The 7776-nt window shown below is 38.0% G+C and overlaps 1 non-coding gene across 1 annotated transcript; it reads right to left on the reverse strand.

The window, feature by feature from the left end:
* Nucleotides 1-306: 306 nt before the first annotated feature.
* On the reverse strand, nucleotides 307-415 carry LOC134389772 (U6 spliceosomal RNA). Its single transcript, XR_010024748.1, has one exon. It is a non-coding gene; the product is annotated as a U6 spliceosomal RNA (small nuclear RNA).
* Nucleotides 416-7776: the final 7361 nt, after the last annotated feature.

The raw sequence follows: 7776 nt of genomic DNA on the forward strand, positions 1-7776 counted from the left end.
CAGTTTTGAATAGAACTCAGAGACTCCTCTTTTTTTTCTTTACCTCTTATTTTTCAGCTTCTTTTCCAACTTCAGCCTTGTTTGTGTCTTCCTTTCCATATCCTCTGTCTTTCCTGTCTCCTTTTCCATTTTCTTTCCCTTCTGAAGATTTGGGAGAAGAGAGAGGAGGAGAGAAGGAAGCAGTGGTAGCAGAAGGAAAAAAAAAAAAAAGTCAAAAGAGAAGGCCAGAAGGAGATGAAGACGATCAAAACACAGAAAGAGAAAGGAGAAGATAGAAAAGAGGTCACTGGTATTTTTTTAATTAGAAAAGCACTACAGGCTCTCATCTTTTTTTGCGTGTCATCCTTGCGCAGGGGCCATGCTAATCTTCTCTGTATCGTTCCAATTTTAGTATATGTGCTGCCGAAGCGAGCACAGGCTCTCATCTTTTTTTAAGAACTGAAAAATAAAAAGAGAAAAATAAAATGTTTCCTCTTACCCACTTTCCCAATCCCAAACCACTAATGGTTTACTGTGCGTCTTTCCAGACATATTCTATGTGTATAGGAAGCGTGGCATACAAATGGCATCAGGCAAACGTATTGCTCAGCAACTTGCTTTGGTTCATTTGATAATAAATCTCATGTATCTTTCGGTAACTTTATAGTTCTGCTTCAGATTTTAAAAATAGCTACATAGTATTTAATAGTATGGATTGGCTCTAATTCGTTTAAATAACACCTTGCTGTTGAATATTGGAATTTTTCTCTTATTTGGCTATTATATAAACACACACATAAAAACACAAGGGTACTTCAAAAAATTCGTGGAAAAAATCGTCTTATCTTTCAATTTTATTTTTTCACAAACTTTTTTTGAAGTACTTTTGTATATATATATGAATACACACATACACACATACATATATATACTGTATATACTGTATATAAGTACTGTATGCCTATTATTATATATAAATGCACCTACTTTATATGTATATGTATTTTTACAAACAGGTATAGTAAGAAATGAAGGAAACATGGAATAGATATACTCAGAAGTCAAGAGAATGGTTGTCTCAAAAGAATGAGAAGAACTGACTTTATTTTTATCTAGTGTTTTATTTCTTTTAAAAAATATAAAAAACAAAACAGATACTTTGATACTTATGATATTATTTTTTGTAATTTTCTGTATTTTTTCAGTTTTAGAGGTTCGATTTAGAAATACACACACACACAAAGTAGGGTGACATCTTCATCCTGTAATACGCCCTATTTTCCTGTAGGCATGCACTTGAAGAGACTGTGCATGGGTTCATGACCATAGCCCCTGTGGTAGTCTTCTCAGATTCAACCCCAGGATTAATGGAGAGTTCCTAGTTTCTTCCTTATTTTACTGCATGAGATCACTGGGAAGCAAGGAACAGAGGGAGTCACATAATTTCTCCCTTTTTATTCCATTCAAGCAAATATACTCACTGAGGAGAACTGCTGTGCTATATTGTTGCTCGTTGCAAAGTGGTGGCCAATCCAGGAACCCATCTCAAACGCTTTGCATGATTTCCTTTTTCCTCACCTTCACCACTCTGGGTTTGCACTTCCCAAAGAAAATATCAGCACTTAAATCCTTGCCCTGCCTCTCCTTTCTAGAGTACTCAGCACACTCCCATGACCCACATGTAGGTTATGATGTAGAATTGATGCAGAACCTTGGAAATTTTGGTCTAAAGCATTTCTAGAATCAAGGCAATGGGGTTTAGTTGAATGCAGATGAAATTGTGGAGCCAGGTGTCCTAGATGCAAGCTGTGGCTTCTAGACCTTATTAACTCTGTGACCTTTAATCTCTCTCATTGGTCTAATGGAAATAAATTACCAGCCTTTCTTATCTTGAAATGTCATCATCAAGATGAAGGTTTGAGAAAGTAACGTGTAAGTCATAAGGTAGTGCACACATGTTAATTATTGCGGCCAAACAGGAATTTTGTTTAATGAACTCTGTTCCCTTTTCCGGTCAATGTAAGGTCAGTGTTAAAAATTATGAAAGTTTTAGTTAGTTCATTGTATTGGTTTCTTAGGGCTGCTATAGCAAAGAACTACAAACTAGGTGGCTTAAAACAACAGAAATTTATTCTCTTACAGTTCTGTAGGCTAGACATTCAAAACCAAGGCGGTGGCAGGAGTGTCCTTCCTCCAAGGTTAGAATCTTCCCTTTCCCAGCTTCTGGTGACCCTAGGTGTTCCTTGGCTGTGGCAGCATACCTTCAAGTCTGCCCCTATCTTCATGTGGCAATCTTCTCCACGTATGACTCTGTGTCTCCACGTCTCTCTCTTCCTATAAGGACACTGGTCGTTAGATGTAAGGTCCAACCTTAATCCACTATGACTCCATCCTGATTATTTCTAAATAAGGTCACATTCACAGGTACCTGTGATTAGGACTTCAAAATATCTTTTGAGGGGGACACAATTCAACTCACAATAGGCATGTAACTTCTTAAAATGTATATGTGTATCTGTATATAATATCATAGATCTATGAAGTTAACAATATGAAGAGAAAAGAAATTTTTATTAATAAGCAAAATATTCTAGCTCTTAGAAATCTCTCCTCCTCATCCATGTTCAAACTGCCACTCTTTCAGTTCAAAGTCCCCTGTCCAAATATATCATAGCTTAGTTCTACCACAGTAATTTAAGTCTGTGCCATGAAACCATCCTTTAAAGATGTCCTTTCAGGATTTTGACAACCAAATCATCTTGGCTAAGGGAAAAGAAGGAAAAATAGAGAAAGGAACTCACATTTTCTTTCACATTTATTGAGCACTAATCATTACTCAAGGTTACAGTAATTGTTTCATTTAATTATCATAACCAACCTGTAAACACTATGTTTGTGTTTACTTTATAAATGAGCAAACTGAAGGTCAAATAGTCAAGTGTCATGTCTAAAGACTCATAGTAAATAGGGAATGTGGGGTTCGAACACTGGTGTTCTGAATCAAAATGCCAAGAGAGCTTTTCTTATTTTTGATTTAATTCTAGAGTAAATACTGTGTGTGATCTAAGTTTCTATCTTATCTCTTCAGCAACTCAACAACATCTAAAATATAATCTGAACAGTGAAGGATGAATCCCCAAACTCTCTATACTCTAGTGCCCAAGTTTTATAATTCAAGAATCTCTCACTTTGGAATCTTCTCCTATACACTGAGTTTGAATGGCCCCAAATGCTAGGTTAAAGTTACCTCCTACCATAGTCTTTGGTCATCCATTTATTCATCTATTTAATGAATATTGTTGGATATCTACTATATGTTAGGTGTGGGGTTCCAATTGAGATAGGAAATGCTCAGTTTCTATGGGTTCAGGTTTCAGGACACACCTCTGGGTTTCAAGCCACTCTCCAAGGTCTCAATCCCCTCCACTTGGCCCTCCTCTAGAGGAAAGTTACTGTTGCTTGTTGGACCTGTTTTCAGTACCAACACAGGGAGATTGAGACCACAAGGGGTGGACTTATGCAAATCCAGTGGCAGAGCATGTTTTGTAGGAAGGAGTTATATAACTCTAGTAGCTTAGCATGCTTGGGAAAAGGAATTTAGACAAGCTTATACAACCCCAGTGACCGAGCATGCTCAGTGGAAGGGAGTTTATCCTCTGAATTACCTTCCACTGGAGGCACTAAAGAGCACAAAATACTCTTGAATATGGTGCATGTGATAGGATTTGACCAATCATGCCCTAAAAAGAGACCAACTGAGCATGTGCAAGACTATGTTACGTAACAGGGAGCCACCCCTTACACAATAGTGTGTGTTTCTTACTTTTGTGTTAAAGTTGGTGTGGGCCCTGCTCAGTCTCTGGAGCTGGGCTGCACTCTCTCTGTGAAATCTGTATCTCTTATTTGTTATGTTAAACCTGTTCTCACTTTCTTCTATGACTCTGCTCTTGAATTCTTTCCTGTGGTGGAGTCAAGAACCTGGTGAGAGGACGGGGTGGGTTGAGGCCAACTATCAGGCCTCCCCAGACCCTCTCCTCCGGTATCATGATGGTGACTAAAACAAGCCCTGATAAAGCTTATAGTTTAATGGTATCTAAACATTGGCCCTACAGATCAGACAGCATCTCATTTTTGGTACCAAAGATGGAAATGACTTTGATCCAATCAACCTAAAAAACAGAAGCCAAGGAGAAAGAAGCAATATGCACCCAACTGAAGGAGAAAGAAGCAACCTGCACCCAAATGATGTGAATCATTTCATTCAGTTCCTATAGGATATAGAATGTTCCTTGTCTCACAGCCCAGTAAATGATATTGATGGAGAGACAGTCAGAAAGAGGGGGGTCAGGAATGGGGGAGAGAGACACACACACACACACACACACACACAGAAAATGAAGAAACTGCCCCCACCTCCCTGAGATAAAAGAATAATATCCATGCAGGTAACAGTTTGTTGCAAGATTTCCTTTTTCACATCATAGGGGATGGTTGAAAAAAACACACATAACCTACCTGAAGTTTTCACAACTTTATACATTTTGAAGATGATCTGGTATTGGCAGAAAAAGGGAACAGAGTTCATTAAACCAAATTCCTGTTTGATAGGAATAATTAACATGTGTGTACTACTTTATGGCTTACATATTACTTTCTCAAACCTTATCTCTCTTCATCCTGATGATGACATTTCAAGATAAGAAAGGCTGGTAATTTATTTCCATTAGACCAATGAGAGAGATTAAAGGTCACAGAGTTAATAAGGTCTAGAAGCCACAGCTTGCATCTAGGACACCTGGCTCCACAATTTCATCTGCATTCAACTAAACCCCATTGCCTTGATTCTAGAAATGCTTTAGACCAAAATTTCCAAGGTTCTGCATCAATTCTACATCATAACCTACATGTGGGTCATGGGAGTGCGCTGAGTACTCTAGAAAGGAGAGGCAGGGCAAGGATTTAAGTGCTGATATTTTCTTTGGGAAGTGCAAGCCCAGAGTGGTGAAGGTGGGAGAAGAGGAAATGATATAAAGCATTCGAGGAGAGGGGTTCCGTTCCTGGATTGGCCACCACTTCACAATGAGCCACAAGGTAGCACAGAAGTTCTTCTCAGTGAGCACATTTGCTTGTCACACTGGACTTTTCCAGAAGGGCTGCAAAGAGGAACCGCAGAAGGGAGAAGAGAGGGGGAAATTTTCTGTCTGATTCTCTCCTGTTTATTGCTTCCCATGAATTAATATTATCCCTGGTTAATATTCACTTCATGAGAAGCTGACTCCTCTTCCACCCACTTTTGGGTGACCTTGTTTGCTCTCTGTGACTATAAATATATAGTCTAGAATCCAAAGAGAAGGTTGCCCTGCTTATGCCTACTCACCTTGATGACAGGCTTGTTATTAGAGGATTCTTCTCCTTTGGCTACTACAGTAGTTTTGCAGAGATGGTAAGAAAACCAACTATGGTTCTCTTAGTGGCTCAAAATCTCAAGGTATACGGGAAAATGTTGTGAGGCCTCTATTGAGGCAGATGGAAGATCAAGAGGTGCTCACACAGTAGGAGCTTGTGTGCCCTCTGCTAGGTGTCTGACATGCTTTCTTTCTTAGGCATCTGCATTTTCTAGATGAGTAACAGGCTTCAAGAAGATGAGTCATTTGAGAAAATCAACTGAAGGAATATGCTGTCAAGCTCAAAATTTGTGCCCAGGTTATCTGCCATCAAAACCAGAGTTCATAAACACAGTGTTGTACTACTGATGCTCATATTTCATCAAGTCTAAGACACCACTGATTGAAGTCAAACCAGTATTGGACATACAGTTAAGACATTAAAAACCAAAAAAACCCACTACCAATTAAACTGACACACTGCTTTCTCATCAGTCAAAACTTTTACATTTTACCTATTGAAAGACTTATTTTAAGCCTATTTAGACACACTTTTATTATACATAGAATGAGAAGTATACATAAAATAAATTTGTTAGTATATTCCTAAAATATATCCATTTTTGAGTAATGTTTCATCTGGGTTGTCAATGTCTGTCTGCACCATACCACTAAGTGCTTTGGTGATGAACCATTGCTTAAGAGAATTTGCTATAATCTCAGGAATTTTCTTGCAAGCCACTGACACCCATTCTGTACACATTGATGCTCTTATGCAGACAATGACATATTAAGACTATCATCTGGCCAATTATGATATGCATCCCAATTTCAGGGACATGAAAAGGTGGAAATATGAATTTTAGAATCTGTGAAGTATGAAAATTTTATCCCTGATCCATAATCTAGATGTTATCTTCCATTTAGAATAAAGTGTTTTTCTTCCATAACTTATGTGATTTCTGCTGTCTCTGTAGGCTTATTTGGGGAAAAAAATGTAGAAAATCTTCCTGTTGCTGGGTTTCAGTAATCCCAGCAACAACATTAATAATGAATCAAATTATTTCATAAGTAAATCCAACCAACTCCATTCTTTGCAAGCTGAGATTAAACTGTGTTTGAGAGAGTTTCCCACTGAAACTCCTGGGCTTTTAATTTATGTGGAGTCTTAAATACAATTCATCATTTTATCTAATCTGATATCCAAGGATAGCTTTGTCAAAGCAGAGCGAAGTATTGGCAATCCCTCAGAAATCTCTGAAGAATGAATAAAAGAAAAATGATTTAAAGCTGAAAGATTTAAGGAGAAGTTCGAAATCTTTTAAAAAACTGAATAACGAACCGCTTCTCCAATCTGCTAATGCTGGCTTTGGAATATGAATAGAAAAGCAGACTTTGGGAAATGGATCTTGGATATCATCTTGTCTACTGCAAGAGGCATATCTAGTACTCTGGCCAGATAATCATACAGTGTGCTGATTCCCTAGCCCATGGTAACTTGCTCAGTGCCTCACTTACTCCACAAGAAATGCTCCCAGATTTTTGTTGATATTATTTATCATTGCCCTTAGAAGATATGGAGAAATACAAGCCTGTCCCTCATGTAGCAAAGGTGTTATACAGTACAGCAGTTAAAAGTATGTATTCAGACCCAGGTTTGAATTCCAGCTTTGGTACTTATTAGCTGTGTGACCTTAGGTTAATTCTTTAACTCCTCTGTGCCTTTTTCCCCCTTCATAAATAAAATAGATAACATAGCTGTGTCTATCAAATGTTATAATTTTGATGGATAAATGCAAATACTTGTTAAGCACCAACACATAGTAGGTGCTTTTAAAATAAAACAAAAGTAACAGTTGTTTTTATTGATTCAAGTTTTTATAATAAGCATAAATGAAATCGGTGTCCTTTGTTATGTCATATATCCACTCCTTCCTTCAATTTCAAAGGAAGAACCAGCATGGTCCCCTGGACTTTTTTTCTTCAGGGGTGTCTACCTCAGAAGATATATGGTTTTCCTAAATTCTGATAAATGGAGCTGAGAATGTTATGGATTGACGTACAGCCTGTTATGTGCATGAATGCAACATGCCTATTCTGCTTTCTTTTTGGTTAACTTAAAGTTTGCATTTTTTGCTACATCTAGACAGATGGAATTTATAGGGTCTTCTGGCCAAGGCAACTTGGACATTGCATTAAAAAAAAGAAAAATTGCCTGGCACCAAAGCACCTGCAGGATTGTAGTGTGACTCAGCCCCGCTTCAAGGGTTGCTTCTTTCTATTCTGTTACCTTCTGGTAAAGTTCTTTTTGGATTTGGATTTCTAGTGGAGAGAATCTGCATGTCCAGTACACTATTCTTTCAGTCAGGCTACTTGTTAGCCACCAGTCAGTCCCACCCAACCACATGCTGTC

This window comes from Cynocephalus volans, chromosome 10 (assembly GCF_027409185.1).
Source record: "Cynocephalus volans isolate mCynVol1 chromosome 10, mCynVol1.pri, whole genome shotgun sequence".
Taxonomy (NCBI): domain Eukaryota; kingdom Metazoa; phylum Chordata; class Mammalia; order Dermoptera; family Cynocephalidae; genus Cynocephalus; species Cynocephalus volans.